The sequence below is a fragment of the Leptonychotes weddellii genome, chromosome 5 (assembly GCF_054177405.1).
Source record: "Leptonychotes weddellii isolate Sample4059 chromosome 5, ASM5417740v2, whole genome shotgun sequence".
NCBI lineage: Eukaryota > Metazoa > Chordata > Mammalia > Carnivora > Phocidae > Leptonychotes > Leptonychotes weddellii.
The window spans coordinates 116,448,154-116,465,882 of record NC_138373.1 but is presented as its reverse complement, the minus strand read 5'-3'; the positions used below and the strand labels follow the sequence as shown (position 1 = coordinate 116,465,882).

General features: G+C 40.3%; 1 protein-coding gene and 1 non-coding gene across 3 annotated transcripts in view; both read left to right on the top strand.

The window, feature by feature from the left end:
* CPM (carboxypeptidase M) overlaps positions 1-17,729 on the top strand; it is a 69,991-nt gene that overhangs the window by 4,949 nt on the left and 47,313 nt on the right. The window lies entirely within an intron of this gene.
* Positions 1,010-1,199, top strand: LOC145721962 (U2 spliceosomal RNA). Its single transcript, XR_014145999.1, has one exon. It is a non-coding gene; the product is annotated as a U2 spliceosomal RNA (small nuclear RNA).

Sequence of the window (17,729 nt, the reverse complement as noted above, 5' to 3'; positions counted from 1 at the left end):
GTTGATTTTAATGCTCTGCTTTGTGTCCAATCAGTGGATATCCTAGTGTTTATTTAACTTCTACCCCACTGATGGACATTTAGTTTGTTTCTAAACTTTTCCTGTTACAAATAGTGCCACAGTAGACCTCTTCAAAGCTAAGACGGCAGAAGAACACAGACTTTGGAACCACAGGGCCCAGGTGCAAATTCTAGATCCTCTACTCTGTAGCAATGTGACCTGGAGTTGTTGGATAATTCCTGGCACATAGAAAGTGCTACATAAAAGCTGCTGCTAGGGATATTGTAGATGCTGTTAGGGAGAAGTTTTCCAAAAAGGAAATTACCAGGTCCTAAGCAGTTTTATGTATTTGACACATGTAACCAAATTGCTTTCCCAAAAAGATTGTATTGATTTTTATAATCTCACGAGACATGTATGCTAAGAAAAAAACAACTTCTCTAAATCTTCTGTTAGTCATAAATCAGTACTGGCATTAGTGATTTGGAAGATTATTGTAGATTGGTCGAAGAGTACAAAGTTTCGGTCATACAAGATGACTGTCTTAGAGATCTGCTTTTTACTGCATAGTGCCTACAGTTAAACAATACTGTATTGTATGCTTAAAAATTTGCCTAGATGGTAGATCTTATGTTGTGTTCTTAAAATAATAGCATAATAATAAAGACTATTGAAGTGTCTGTTTTTCATTGTTTAATGTATAAGGGAGAATTTATTTCTCATGCTTTTTCCCCAACAACACTCACCTTCACATATTCATTCAACAGATACTAATGGAATTACTCTGCCAGGAGCAATACCATTTCAGATGCTCAGTAATCTCCCTAGAATTGGTTTAGACTCCTGCCCCACAGAGGCAAGTACTGTGTGCTCATGCACAGATCTCTCATTGTCTACTGCCCTTCATGGGGTAGATTTTAGCTGGTGATTTGGCCTCAGAAAAGAACATTGTGTATAAAACTTTGCCACACTTGGTTTTCTGTCACACTCTGTTCATTTCTCAAGTGTGATTGCTTCTCCGCCTTTTGGCTAAGAACAAGTGTAGCATTTCTCAAGTGTGATCATAAAGCTAGTTTGCTTGGGATCCTGTAGGATCCTGTATTAAATGCTTTTTTTTTTTTTTTTTTTGGAGAGAAAGCATGCGTACACAAGGATGGGGGCAGAGGAAGAGAGAAAATCTTAAGCAGGCTCCAGGCCCAGCACAGAGCCCAACATGGGCTCAATCTCATGACTCTGAGACCATGACCTGAGCTGAAATCAAGTGTTTAACCAACTGAGCCACCCAAGCGCCCCTAAAATGCTCATTATGATGTAAATATGATATCGAGGACCAAATATCAAGAAAATCATTACAATCTAGGAATTTCAGCTGTAATACATGTTTGTGATTTAAAGTTATAATGGTTTGGCAAGCCTTTCTGCTTCTTGAAAGGTTTGAAATGCAGAGTCCTTTTCTGAAACATCTTATAAATATCAGCCTTGTTTATCACTATTCAGGGTTTCTTAAAGATACTGCCTTTTTTTAAAATAAAGAAAAGATTTAGATTTTCCCTACATTTATAGTATGATATTTTAAAAGAGGAAATTGAGGGGCGCCTGGGTGGCTCAGTTATTAAGCGTGTGCCTTCAGTCATGATCCCAGGGTCCTGGGATCGAGCCCCACATCGGGCTCCCTGCTCCACGGGAAGCCTACTTCTCCCTCTCCCCCTCCTCCTGCTTGTGTTCCTGCTCTCGCTATCTCTGTCAAATAAATCTTTAAAAAACAAAAATAAAAGAGGAAGTTGAGACAGAATATCCAAAAGGTAACATAGGATTTTACTCTGCTTCTTCTCTCTAGTAACCATTTTTATTCCAAATCTCAAATCGATCTAAATGGCAATACTCTAGGGACAAGTGGCATTTGAAACTTAAAAAAATGACAGCCAATATCAAGTGACTTTTACTATTTGCCTGGTACTTTACGTATTATGTTTCACCTGATCATTCTAACCATGGTATGAAATACCATTATTATCCTCCAATTTACATATGAAGAATTGAGATTAAGTGAATTATACATAATAAATGACAGAGGAGCCAAAGTATTAGTAAATGAAACCAATGCCTGTCTTGTGCCAAATTTTGAACCTTCTTTACTTTTAGTTTCTCCAGTTATTTTTTTCTCTGTCCTTGTTCCTTACCACCTCCACCCTGTATCTCCTGCCCCTGCCATCTTCCCTCTGACCCAGTTCTGAAAAAGTTGACAGGCTTTTTCTATCATCCAAGAAAAGTCTTATATTAATTTTTTTTTTTCAATGTGATAAGTGATCTGTGGAATTCCTGGATCCGTTTTAGGTATTCAGTTTCATCTAAAGCAGTTTGGATTCCATCTTTTGTTTTAAAGATAAATTTTTTCTATATGCCAAAACTCTGAGTATGAGGCAAAAGGAGATGTCTGAGATTCTGGTTTGCACACTTACGGGACATCCACCCACCAAAATGCCATCTCTTTAGAGAACAGTGGTTCTCATTAAGAGCAGTACTGCCCCCTAGGGGGAATTTTGGAAATGTGAGGGGGAGGTTTAGGCCAATAACGTAAGTCTTGGCAGGGGGAACCCTCCTGATGCATTCTTCTGATCTTGTCAGCAATGCACGAATAGTTATGCAGGGTAAAAAAATTGTCACCCACATTTTCCAATGCTCTCTAGGTGAAAGACCAGTTTACAATTATCTGAACCTAAAACCAAACTCCGTTTTATGTACAAATAAAAATCCTTTTCCCACAGTTTTAATATATACTGAACTTTCCAGGAATGTAACTGTATGTAAACTGAGGGGAAATTCTATTTTCCATAGCTCTGAACTTGATTGGGAGGGGTTTCACATTCATAAAATCCTGACACCAGTGACCACACAGTTGAATCCGTCTGCCTTGGTAGCAGATGCATTCGTTGTGACTCTCAAATATAGGTATAAGCATCGGACTCTCCCGTGTCTTCTTGTGGCTCATGTCCAGGGGTTTACCTGCTGATACCAGGTTTTATTATAAGTTTCTCTTTTATTTCTCTTTTATATAATTTGAATGTTATACTGATCTTTTTGAAATTACGTAAATGTGTTTTCTGGGCATGTTATGCCAGCATGGTAAAGGAAGATCGCAAAATACTGGACATGAAAAAAGGCATAAACTGATAGGGCTAGGAACTGTTGAAGTAGAATCACAGACCTAGATTCAGGTTTATGTAGCCAGCATCCAAAAGGTGTTTGGTCTCTGTTCTTAATCCGTGAACATGCGTGTCTGGAGGTAACACTGTGGTGACAGTGGGAGCTGGAGTTGAGCCACAAAAACTGCCATTAGTCCTGCTTCCTTCTTTCAGTTTGTGCTTCTAGAACGTCCCTTTCGTTAAGAGTACCTAGGAAGATAAAAAGAGTCCTAAAGTAAAAAAAAAAAAAAGTAGATTACTTCAAAACACCAGTTTGCATCTGGTGTAGGAGATTAAAGCAGGTCTTCCTATCTAGTGAAAGCAATTGGTGTTCTTCCTAGCTCCTTAGTGATTCAGTGTAATACAGTATAGTAGTTTGCTGAGAAGTTCGTAAATCCTAATTTGAGTTTGGTTAAAAGGAAACAGACATGAGTTGCACATTAAGACTGTTTCTCATCTCAGTGTTGTAAGGATTGCTGCATGTCAGATGTTTTAAAGTACAAATTTTCTGGTCTGTGACCCTTGGCATAGTAGCTTCAGCAAGCTCAGCTGGAGGGCTTAGTCCCCACTGCAGCAAAAAAAAGGCTGCCAACTTCAAACAAATTGCCTTCAAACTGGGTCCACAGACTTATCATGAACTTACCCAGAGCTGAAGATAACAACCTTCACGTGGGGTATAAAGGCATTAACCGTCGTGCTTAGGTATTGGGAGGGTTTACCCTTGCACAGAGTTTAGTAGGAGAAACCAGTGAAATCCCCCTTCTGTTTAGGTAAAGAGCTTTCCATTAGTTCCTTTCCCGGTTTTCTAATTTCTCTGATAGAAATCTTCTGAGAAAACTAGAACCATACTTGAGCACAATTGAAGTCACATGAACAATTATCCAAATACATGCCTCAGATACCGTTCTGACAAAGTACAGAAGTATATTATGAATACAGTCAGACAAAATTTAGTACAGTGTCCCATTTTTAGAGTGGGAATGGATGTTACAGACCCTGTGATCACTCATTGAGTTCTTCACGGCTTAGTTCAAAATGTTCACTCCTCCTGGAAGCCTTTCTCCGGTCCCCTGGGCGGAGTTAGCATCTCCCTGCACCCCTCTTCCTGGCAGCTCTGGCTCTAACAAGCTATGTTACACCTGGGGGCAGGGATCAGGCTGTACTCATCTTCCTATCCTAGGCCCGGATCTGTGCTTATTAAAGGCTAAGCACTCTCAGGGTCAAAGCTGAAGAGTTTTTCCATGCATAGTAAGTGAAACATGAATATAAATCTACTTTTATACAATATAGTATATAGTCATGTTGTTATACTGTGTTAAGTATATAGGATATATATTTTTATATATGCTTTTATATAGTTAAATTTACCATATATAACTTTATATCGCTACATAAATTGTATGTAGTAAGTACTTCAGTCTCTCAAGTATTTTTGTGGTATTCAACTGAGTTTCTAAGAGTAATAGAAAAAAATAAAATGTGCCCAACTGACTAGCCTTTATCTGAAATTAGCTCCATGTGCATCTAGTGTTATTAAGGTGTAAATAAATCTAATTAAAAAGTAATGGGGAAACTGTTGAATTGCTGCTATTTTATGGCAAATAATATAAATTGGAGAGGTAGATGCCACTGCTTAAGATAAGTCACTGGAGCGTAGGAGGTGGCAACAGGGACCTGAGTGTCTTTCAGGTAGTGAAGGGCATAATTGAATTACTCCAAGCCTGGAGTGGTTCTGTCCCCCTATCCCTTGGGTCCCCCAAACACTAACCAAACACTAACCAAGCATGTATTAAGAGCGAGTAAAAAGGAGATATGCATGCTCCTCCAGTAAGTAGAGTAAATATGCCTTGTTTTATTTGAACAGTGCAAAGATAATTTAAGTGCCTATTTAGAGAATTTAAAAAGAGAAGGATCCTTTGATGAAACCTGCCCTCCACCCCACACAGTTCAGCAGAAAATGGAAACTCCTTGATTCAGTGGCTTTTTTCCATCCACACTCAGGAATGTTGTACAGATTTAAGGTGAAGGTATATGACACGTTTATTCTTGCTTCAAGTGGTTCAGAAAGGCCCAGGTTTTGGAAATTCACAGGTAGATAGACTGTTGAAGAACCTTAACTTTAATTTTTAGATCCTACTAAATATTCATTCCCTTGCCCATTGGGCACCCATTAAAATTCTCTTAAAGGCAGGGGGTGGTAGTCACTCTTGTGAGTACAGGCATCTGGAGATGTGTAGAGCACACAGACCTTTTTTTTTTTAAAGATTTTATTTGAGAGAGTGAGGGAACAAGCTGTGGGGAAGGGCAGAGGGGGAGAGAGAGAGAGAGAAAAGCAGATGCTTTGTTGAGCACAAAGTCCTACTTGGGGCTCCATCCTAGGACTCTGAGATCATACCCTGAGCTGAAGGCAGCCTCTTAACTGAGCCACCCAGGTGCCCCTGCACAGATCATTTTAACATGCAGCAATTCAGCAGTTTCCCCATTACTTTTTTCCCCCGGTTGTTTTTTTTTTTTTAAGATTTTATTTATTTATTTGACAGAGAGAGACACAACGAGAGAGGGAACACAAGCGGGGGGGAGTGGGAGAGGGAGAAGCAGGCTTCCCGCCGAGCAGGGAGCCCAGTGATGCGGGGCTCTATCCCAGGATCCTGGGATCATGACCTGAGCTGAAGGCAGATGCTTAATGACTGAGCCAGCCAGGCGCCCCTCCCCATTACTTTTTAATTAGAAAGATTTATGTACATCTTAATAATACTAGATGTACGTGGAGTTAAATATCAGATAAAGGCCACTCAATTGGAGAACATTTTCTTTCTGTTACTCTTAGGAACTCAGTTGAATAATCTTTTAACATCCTGGAGATAAGCCTAACTGGTTTATCATTTGTTATTGGTAAGTTCCTTTCTATTTTTAAAGAAACAGATAAATTGGGATATACCACATTTTGGCTTTAATAAACAGTTTAATTGAGCTTGATCATCTTTTAAGTTTTAAGAACGTGTATTTCTAAGTGCACAAAATGTGTTTATGGGATCTACAGCACACACTGGTTCCAAGTACAGAAGTGGGCAACAGTTGGAAAGGCCTTGAGGTGGACAGGTTATTGCTATATTGTAAGAATAGAAGCAAAACCAGGGGAGCTGGAGGATAGTGAGCAAAGGCAGAGTCCTACTGGATGAAGTTGGAGAGGTGTGTAGGGGACAGATCATAGAGTACTATAGCAAGCCAATTCAGGCATGGAAAGTTCAGTTCTGTTCTGAGGATAATAGGGAACCATTATTTTAAGGACAGTTTTAAGGGTTTTAAGGACAGTAATATAAACTGAGGTAGGTTTAAAAAAATAACTTTGCCTGCTAAATAGAGAATTAGAAAGGGGCAAGTATAGAAGCAGAGAGAATAATCCAATTATAATAATCCAGGCAAATGGTGATGGTGGTGATTTTGATTAAGATGCTGTATTAGAAATGGAAGTGTAAGGATTAAAGATTTGTTTCAGTAAACAAAACCAACAATACTTGCTAATAGATTAAAAGGGGAAGGGGAATATCAGGAGAAAAAACCCTGGAATGACCTTTAGCTTTTATGCTTGACCAACTGAGTGTGGGAGGTATTATTGACCAAGATGGGGACAACTAGAAAAAGGCAAGTTTGGGTTGAAATCAAGAGCTCTGATTTAGACAACTTTTCATAAGTTTGAAGTCCTTAGTAGATATCCAATGGGGATGTCCAGTAGTTGGGTATGGGTGTGGAGTTTGGGGGAGAGGTTGGCTAGAGAAATAGACAAATACACTTGAGGGTTATTGATATATAGATGGCATTGAAACCCATGGAACTGAAAATAATCTAACAAGCAAGTGAAGATAAAAGGCGGCCAGAAGAGAGCTATAGGACATTATGCCATTTAGAATCTGGTAAAGCTAGAAGCCAGTAAAGGAGATGAAAAGAAAATCAGCAATAGGATAGGAAGAAAAGGAAGAGTGGAATCACAGACACCAAGGAAGGGCAGCAGCTCAAGAAGGAGGCTATTTTGGGGTCCCTTGACCACCCACTAGTGAATTACTAGAAGGACTCACAACTCAACATGAAGTCCTATTTAGAGCTAAGGTTTATTTTTTTTTTTAAAAAGATTTAATTTATTTTTGAGAGAGAGAGAACAAGTGAGCATGAGCAGGGGGGAGGGAGAAGCAGACTCCCCACTGAGCAGGGAGCCCAATGCCGGGCTCGGTCCCAGGACCCCGGGACCATGACCTGAGCTGAAGGCAGATGCTTGACCGATTGGGCCACCCAGGTGCCCTAGAGCTAAGGTTTATTAAACAAAGGATATGGTGCAGGAACAGCAGGATAATGATCTACATAGGCAAAGACCCGAAAGGTCAGCATCAGCTTCTTTGCTGTCCCCGTGTGAGGATCCCACAGCTATGTGTTTCTCTCCAGCTGTGAACTGTACCTCCACCCAGGGAAGCCCACTCAAGTCTTGGCAGTCCAGAGTCCTTCAGGGGAGCTGATCACATAACTGTGCACCCATTCGGAGCGCAGGCTCCTGCAAGATACCAGGTGCGCATCAGGAATCTTCTTGTTTACTTTAAACAATGCTTTTGGCTTGGTTCGTCCTGACCGACTACTGGCTTGAGGGTACAAAATAACATCATTAATTAGTGAACATTTCAGGAGTATAGTGCTCAGAGTTTGGCTAAGGCTCATTCCTGCTACTGCAAGTGCTCCTGGAGATAAGCAAGGGGTGAGTAAAAGAGACAGGCTGTTTTAACTCTTTCCTTGCTGAGGTCTTGGTTAACCAACCATGTTGACTGCTGCTGTAACTGAAAACTGAGAGCCAGAAAGTGCAGTTAAATTGTTTTTCTCTAGACCTCTTTATTCCGAGGACATTTATTGAATGCCTAATATAGTCTGTGGTGTGTGCTAGCATAGGAATATAGGTAAAGAAGTTAGACTTGGTCCCTGTCCTGATGGGGTTGACAGCCTGAGAAGTGAGTAGGAGGGAAGAGACCCCCATGAGATATAGGTGCGAGCGGCCCTGTGGGAGCCACGGCAAGGAGACGCGCTGTGGCCGAGACCTGCAGGCGTCCAGATGGAAGGAGGACAGCGAGGCAGTAAATAGCACGTTCGAAGGCCTGGTGGTGAAGGAGCATATTGACCTTAAGGAACACATGATGTTCAGTGTGGCTGAAGAGGAGAGCGTGGAGGGGAGAGAGGAGGCAAGGTGGGAAGATCATGGAGGACCTTGTACACTTTGTTGAAGATTTTGGCTTCATCCAGGAGGAGCCATAATCATCCTAGGGATTCATGCCTGATGGGAAAATGACAAATTTGTTTTCTTGATTGGAAAATTTCTGATAACTTTACATTTTATTTTGCATTACAGTAAAGATACCCTTTAAGATATAAAGTGGAACAGCCATTTGGTTGGGGGGGGTTTCAGTGAGAAAATACAAACCCACCAGACTGGGTAAATCAGAACACCAACAAAATGTAATATCAAATCTGTAAAAATAACAGTTCCCAACAACTATCAGTGTGAAAAGTTCTGATTTAAATCCCATAATTGGACTGAGCTCTTCATCTAAACCTTAAAGATTATTTTACAATACATTTTATTAAAAACATTTCACCAATGTATGACACATACTATCTTTTCTTTTTGCCCTCACAGAGCACAGATCACACGAGAGGGAAGGATTTTTTTAATCAGTTTTGGAGGCAATTCTGTGTATGCTAAACTTATAGAGAAACTTCTAAATATTAAATCTAGAATTCAAAGAGAAATGCCAGAGTATATAGAAACAAATACTTTTTTCCCAGCTGTATTGAGATATAATTGGCATGTAACATTGTGTAAGCTTAAAGTGTAGAACATGATGATTTGATACGCATATATTGTAAAATGATTGCCATAATAAGATTAGTTAACACATCTTTCACCTCACATTACTACTATTTTGTGCAGGTGGTGAGAACATTTAAGATCCACTATCAGCAACTTTAAAAGTACGTAATACAGTATTGTTAACTATGATCCCCATGCTGTACATTAGATCCTCAGAACTTGGAAGTTTGTACCATTTGATCAACATTTCCCCATTTCCCACACTCCCTGATCCTTTGCAATCACCAATCTCCTCTGTTTCTATGACTTTGGCTTTTTTATTTTATTTATTTATTTTTTATTTTTTTAAAGATTTTATTTTTTTGACAAAGACCTAGAGAGAGCAGGAACACAAGCAGGGGGAGTTGGAGAGGGAGAAGCAGGCTTCCCGCTGAGCAGGGAGCCCGATGTGGGACTCGATCCCAGGACCCTGGGATCATGACCTGAGCCGAAGGCAGACGCTTAACGACTGAGCCACCCAGGCACCCTGGCTTTTTTAGATTCCACAGCTAAATGAGATTATAGAATATATATCTTTCTATGTCTGACTTATTTTACTTAGCATAATGCTTTCAAGGTTCATCCATGTTGTCTCAAATGGCAGGATTTCCTTTTTTGGCAGCTGAATGATATTCCATTACATATCATAAAAATTTACTATATATAATAGGCAATTTAATATAATGTATAATAGACTATATTATATATATTAATATAGCACATATATATGTGGTTTTGGTTATCCATTCATCCATCTCTGGACACTTAGGTTATTTCCATGTCTTGGCTATTGTGAATAATGCTGCAATGAACATAGGGGTGCAGATACTTCTTAGACATAGTGATTTCATTTCCCTTGGATCTATATATCCAGAAGTGGGATTGCTGGATCACATAGTAGTTCTATCTTTAATTTTTTTGAGGGAGAACCATACTGTTTTCCATAACGGCTGTACCATTTTACATCCCCACCAACAGTGCACAGATACTTACTACTTAAAAATAATGTTGGAATATTATTCTTAGGAAATACAACCATTTGTATTTCCAGGTGGTAGTAGCAGCATTGGGAGGGAACTCCATCATGGTCTCATTTTCTAGGGAAGCTATTCAGTAAGAGCAGTGAGGATGAGAAATGAAAGAAATGCTAGTGATGTTTATTGAGCCCCTGTTACATACCGGGCACTCTGCTAGGCCCTTTACAAATTTTCCTCATTTGAGCCATATAAATACTCTGAATTCTTTACATTCCCATTTTAGAGCTGAGAACAAATAAATAGAGTTCAAAGATGAAGCAATTGATGACCCAAGCTTCTATCTTGGTAACTGGTAGATTTGGGTCATTAACTCAAATTTGTCTCTTAGTAATTCATTTATATATTCAAATATTTAGGGAGCTCCTGTTGTCTCCCAGAATCTGTGTGGAAAGATACGAAGAACAACAAGGCCTGGACCTTTCTCTTTAGGAGCTCGGGCTGGGGCCTGACACCCAGTCACTTGAATGAGAAAAGCACTGTAACAGGGCTATGGACATTCAAAGGCCTAACCTCCAGGAGGCTTGGTAAAGTGGAGGTAGGCTTATCAGGGAAGCCGATACTTAAACAAAGCTTTGAATGTTATCAGGCAGACAGGTGAGAGGATAGGAATGCCAGGTAAAGTGAATGAAAAAACAGACCACAGCCCAGGGGCCTTGGTGGGGTTAGCTGCGAGAAGCGGCTGGAGCTCTATGTGCTCTGTGGTGCCCTTGTGTGTATGATCAAGGATAAAGATTTGCCGGTGGTTGTTCCTGCTGTATCTTAGCAACTAGGGTATCTTAGTTTGTGCTCACTGGAAGATACAAAGTTTTTGAAGGATTTTGTCGTCATGGGGCTTTTTTTTGAAACTGATTGTTCAAAGAACAGTGATAAATAGGGGAAATATTTTGATTCCCGTAACTCTTCACTAAAATTGCAATATTTGTAGCCCCAAGGGAATTATGTTTCCATAGGACATTCTGTTCTCTGTCCTTGGGAAAATATGTTTAAAAAGAATGATAAAGGGTATTTGAGGATTAGTAATAAAGTTCTACACTTTATTGAATACTTACTATGTGCTGGATACTTACTTGTCTGCATTATTTTAAATCCTGATATCAATCTGGGAGTTCAGTGGTGTTCTCTCTGCTTTACAGATGGGAAACTGAGGCTTTGAGAAAGATGACATGCCCAAGACACTTAGGCTAGTATGCGGCAGGGCTGGGAATTCATACCCAGGTCTGTCAGAATTCAGAGCCCCAGTTGTTTCAATTTTCAAATGGTCTCTAGAGCCTGGAGGCTCCTGTCCAGGTGGCTTGGGATACTTCAGTGGGTAAGGAAACAGAAGACAGCTTGGGTTGCCCTTCCCTAATGCAGAGCAGCTCAGCTTTAACTGCTTACGTTGGATTTTACATTAGATTTTTTTTATTGGAATAAAGGTCCCGTGACCAACGGTGGGTGGCATGAAAATTACTGCATTGACCATGATACTTTTGCCAGAATAGACTGAGGAGGATGTGCCACAGGCAAGGCAATGTGCCAGGCCCTCTGGTAGGTGCGAAGGAGTATCAGTTCCTGACCTTTTGGAACGTAGATGCTTTACAAAGGGTTCAGAGGCCTCTGAAACTGATCAACACAAGATTGTATCCATTAGAGAATATTGAATATACTCTGTATAAATCAAACCAAATGCTAGGAGGTTGTGTAAATAAGATTGTCTTGGCTGATCACCTATGTGTTGGTTTAGGCAAAAGATCTCATTCTTGACCCTCCCCATGCCCAAATCCTTGCTATGCTCTAGGGAGACACAGTCTCTCTTAAGTATCTCAAAATGCTTGGAAACACTTAACCACCCCTCCTGGTTTGCCTGAGCCCAGCAGCTCCCCTCACAACTGAGGTTCAGACCCATACGGGCTCGGTTGATGGACAAGGTGGAAGGGGAGAGAGCAGGGGATGGAATCTGGCCGTCAGGAACTTGGGATTTTCCGGTGAGCACAGACTAAGATACCTTAGATGCTGAGGCTGCAGGATCCCAGGTGAGGACTGCATAAGACACAGGTGCAGCCGGTGAATGAGAGACAGTTGGGTCAGACAAGTAATGGTGCCATTCCTTGTCACCGGGGGCCCGCTCGCCAGAGGTGGAGATAGAGGTGAGTTAAGGAAGGAAAACAGAGTAACCTTTCACACTGGGGAAACAAACAGAATCTGAGGCTGTCACACCCTGTACGTCCTCTAAGGGATGTCTCGTGAGCTGGCATAAAGTTACAGTGCGGTCTAGTGAGAATCCTTCATTTTTGAGATGGAAACGCTAGGGAAATAGAGTGAACTAATGGAATAGAGTGTTGCCTAGTAGGAGAAGGTAACTGTCCAGGCATCTGAGCTCCCAAACATCTTCCGCTCCTAGCACCACAGCGTGAACTCTGAGGTCATAATTGACAAGTGAGAAGTTGAAAAGTGCCTCTTCTCCCCATTCATTCTTTTTTATAGAGTCACCTTTAAAACAGGTTCCCATCTGGCAGTCATTCTAAAAATAGGCTTTTAAAGTAAGTGGTAGGGTGAAAATTAAGTGTTTAGCAATGTAATTTGGTAAGAAAGAGATCTTGGTAACAGGTATTAAAATTGGGGAGCTATCAGAATAGGGTGAAATACCATATTTATACCCAGATCTGTAATACACAGATGTTTGAAAATGACAATAAGACCGTTTAATTGTGGTTAAGACTCTTGTTATGCTCTTCAGTAATTGTGATTTTGAGCAAGATTCTTACTGTCTGTGGGCCCATTTATTTGCTCTTTTGTAAAATGGAAATAATAGTATGAACCTTATGGGTTGTTGAAGGTAAATGAATGAATAGATGTGAAGTGCTCCTGATTGGCACCTAAGAAATGCTATGGAAGTACCCGCCGCTGTTGCTGTTACAGAAATTGGGGTCTTTGGCAAGGGGGCAGCACAGCACTGATACATGCTTTGGTGTTGAGAGCAGTTGAAACCACTGTTCACTGAGGGCGGCTTTGTGCTTTCTCTCCTTGAGTCTTTGTAGCCCTCTAGGAGGGAAATACCAGTGGACAGCTTTGGAGACTGACTTGCCAGTGGTTAAGTAACTTGCCCAGGGCCACAAAGTAAGTAGCTGGCAGATGCAGACCAGAGCTCTCCGTCTTCAGAGCTTGGCTACCCCCACACCTGCAGCTTTTGGCTGACCTCCTTCCTGCCTGCACACCTCGGGAGCTGGGCCGTACAAGATGCGGCATCCAAGCCACACCCTCCCTTTGACGGAAGAGGACCATGAGGCTGTCGGATGCAGTGACTTGCCAAAGGTCCCCCTCTAGTTCGACTGTGACGTCCAGATGGGGAAACCAGATTTAATATTAAGGCTGTGTCTCTCTATATAGGGTCCAATTGCTTACGATCTGTTTGGCAAAAAAGACTCAAGATAAGTTGTCAGATACCAGAACACTGATTCCATTGGGATTTAATATATACATGCTCAAATACTGAACAACAAATGATCCTTCGCTTTAATTGGCTTGTATTTATATACTTGGCAGTGCGAATGAACATAGAGTAATAAGGGATTTTTTTTGTTTTTCCACTTTTGTATTTGCTTTGAAAATTTGCCTAAGAGGTTTAAAATCATGTTTAACTATAATGTAGTAATCTTAGGAAAAGATCAACCCATACTTTTACCACTGGCTCTCAGCAGATGAGAGCTTTCTATTCAATAGAGAAACACATTGGCACAAAGTATGTATAAGGATGTAGATTTGCAGCTTGCTTTATTTATTTATTTTTCAAGATTTTATTTATTTGACAGATAGCGAGAGCAGGAACACAAGCAGGGGGAGTGGGAGAGGGAGAAGCAGGCTTCCCGCCAAGCAGGGAGCCTGATGTGGGGCTTGATCCCAGGACCTTGGGATCATGACCTGAGCCGAAGGCAGACGCTTAACGACTGAGCCACCCAGGGGCCCCTGCAGCATTATTTATAACAGCAGAAAATAAAAATGATGGTCATCTAACTAATGCTTATTAGATTGTATACATAAAGTAATTAAAATGACAAATTCTGTATTTTACCACAATTTAAAAAATAACGTAATGTGCCCAAACCATCAACCTGTATACTTTATGTGGGTGAATTGAATGTGAATTATCTCAATAAAGCTGTTGAAAAATAAAACCATGCATTTACCAATAGGGAACTGATTAGATTATGCTATACTCAGTCAATGAAATATTATATAAGCTTTATAAAAAGAATGAGGTAGATTTATGTTTTTGATAGGGACAATGTCCAGAATATATTGTAAAGGAAAAAAAAAGTCATGTCCAAACTTTTTTCTACACATTTTTATATATGCATATGTCTATAGTTTTGTGGGTATCACTACCTGAGTATTGTTATGCAACTTGCCTTTTTCACTTATGTGCGTTGGGGGTTGGTACACATAGTATTACAGGTCTCCCCTGCTATCTGAAAGTAGAGCATTCCTTTGACACCTCTCCTTAGCCCCGTGGAGTAAAGTGAAGAAGCCTTCACCATTAATTTATATGGAAAATTTTTCAAGTGTTCACAGACCCAAAATATAACTTCTCTTAGGCTTTTCTAATACCTTAGGACACCTCTTACTAACAGATGCACAAAATAATCAAGAAGCACAGAGGCTCACAGATACAGTTCTGTGGTGGCTTGATGCTGAGGTGTGGAGTGTAGGTGGGGCGGGGGGCCCTCTCACCGCTGTTCGGGCCCGCAGCCTCTGACAGCTCATTGCAAAACAAGTGCTGGATGCTATGTTCTCTTTTTGACTTTTTTCATAAAAATGGAGTGGTGTACTACAAACTTTCAAAAAGTGGGGGTAATTGTACCTCACTGTCTTTAGCTGCTTCATACTGTTCAAGGTTTGATTTTTCTCCATTTATTTAATCATTTCCATATTGGTAAGTATTTAGGGTATTTACAACTTTCAGAAATCTCAAATAATGTTATGCCTGATACTCTTGAACAAGCACATGGGCTCCATAATTTGTCAGGGTAGGCATTGCTAAGTCAAAAGGTACGTGCATTTCTGTACTTGGTAGATATTGGCAAATTGCCCTTCAATAAGATATTATTTACATTCTAGTATCACATGAATATGTACATTTCCCCAATCCTAACCAACACTTTAAATTTTTTCCAATTCAATCAGTAAAAAAAAAAAAGTCTTTTAAATTGCATTTTCATGATTAAAAATCAGATTGAGCATGTTTTCACATTTATTTAACATTAAATAAACACTGAGCTACTACGGTAGATGCTAGAGACAGCAGTGAACAAACATTAAATCCCTGTCCCCCCCCCCCCCCCGAATTTACGTTCAAAGTTTACTGGCCATTTATATTTCCTCATGCCCTTTACCTCTTTTCCTGCTTATTTGTAGTTCTGAGATATTCTGGACATTCTTTGTGATATATGTGGCAAATATTTTCACCCATTCTGTGGCTTGTCTTTTATTGTTTAATATATATACAATATAAATATTGTTTTCAATATTTTTTTGCCTTACACAAGTTTTTAATTTTTATGAAGCCATAGTCTTCAATCTTTTTCTTTATGCTTTTATGTTTTATGTCTCATTTTAAAAGCCTGCCTTTACCCTGAGGTCATAAATATAGTCTATACTTTTTTCTAATATTTTTATAGGTTTAGTTTTACATTTGGCACCTGACCCCATCTGGAATCTATTCTTGTGAATGGAGTGTGTGTGGATTTCACATCCTACATACAGTATATATATTTTTGAATGTTAAAATTTTTTAAAAGTGTGTATGATTTCTGAAAGCAGAAAGAAGCATGAAGACTTTGGAAAGACACTTGGGGGGCACCTGGCTGGCTGGGTCGGTAGAGCATGTGACTCTTGATCTTGGGGCTGTGAGTTCGTGTGTCACATTGGGTGCCGAGATTACTTAAAAATAAAATCTGAAAAAAAGGAAAAAGACACTTAGGGAGTGGATGTCCAGAAGAGAAAGGTAAAGTGATGGGAAAGAAGGCTGTGGCCTGTGGAATAAATTGGGTCATAATGGGTGTAGGGAGGGACAGAGGCAGAAGGATGAGCCCCTGGCTGACCTTGTGTCCTGGTTGCTCAGGAAATACATGAAAATTCTCAAATACATGAAACGACACAGCTTCAGATACAAGAACCAGAAAATAAGCCAGAATGATTCAGAGATTGGATTCTTTGGTATTTCTAATTGTAATGTAATAGGATTATTAATCCATTATCTGGGACAAAAATGACTTTGGGATAATATCCTATTTAAAAGTAACCCAACCTTTAAGGGGCATCTGGGTGGGTCAGTCGTTAAGCGTCTGCCTTCAGCTCAGATCATGATCCCAGGGTCCCGGGATGGAGCCCCGCATGGGGCTCTCTGCTCAGCAGGAAGCCTGCTTCTTCTCCCACTCCCCTGCTTATGTTCCCTCTCTCACTGTCCCTCTCTCTGTCAAATAAATAAATAAAATCTTTAAAAATAAATAAAAATAAAAGTAACCCAACCTTTAAAACAGAAACCAAAACAAAACAAAAAAAACCCCTACCTTGGATTAATGATTGACTTTATTTCCCTTAATTCTGGCTACCAGAGGTTCAAAGTGAACCACTGACTGATAGGTATGTTAATTAACCCTTTTTAGATTTAAGAGTTTCTTCAGAGAGTTTATTTTTTAAGGGTTTTTCTTCTTGTTGTTTAATACATCTGAAAAGAATGCATATACAAAGAATTGAGACATGAGAAAGCATTGGTTCAACATTAATGAATCTACAAGAATTGGGATTTGGGGAAGGTGGAAGAGATTACCTGAACATTTTTTTTTTTTAAAGATTTTATTTATTTATTTGACAGAGATAGAACAAGTAGGCAGAGAGGCAGGCAGAGGGAGAGGGAGAAACAGGCTCCCTGCTGAGCAGGGAGCCCGATGCGGGGCTCGATCCCAGGACCCTGGGATCACGACCTGAGCCGAAGGCAGCCACTTAACCAACTGAGCCACCCAGGCGCCCCACCTGAACATTTTTTAAAAATTGGAAACTGCAACCAAAAAGATAAAATCCCATTAACACTTAAGAGTCTTCATAAGACTGTCTCCATGATTTTTATAAAATTAGGGAGCCTCAGTTGGCTGCTCTAGGATTCCTCAAATGCAAAACAAATAAGGAGATCCCTGACTGGCCCCCATGTCGTTGAACACTCTTCCCCACCCTATCCCACCCCCAACTTCTTAATGAAGCAGGTCTCCATTTTCAGAACTTGAAAGAGGATGTCGCATGGCTGAAATATGGGTAACAATTGAATAAGCCTTCAGTAGATCATTCTTTAAAGAGGGCTGGTAGTAGTCAGAATGGCTAAAATTAACAAGTCAGGAAAGGACAGATGTTGGCAAGGATGAGGAGAAAGGGGAACCCTCCTACACTGTTGGTGGGAATGCAAGCTGGTGCAACCACTCTGGAAAACAGTATGGAGGTTCCGCAAAAAGTTGAAAATAGAGCTACCATATGATCCAACAATTGCACTACTGGGTATTTACCCCAAAGATACAAATGTAGGGATCCGAAGGGGTACGTGCACCCTGATGTTTATAGCAGCAATGTCCACAATAGCCAAACTGTGGAAAGAGCCAAGATGTC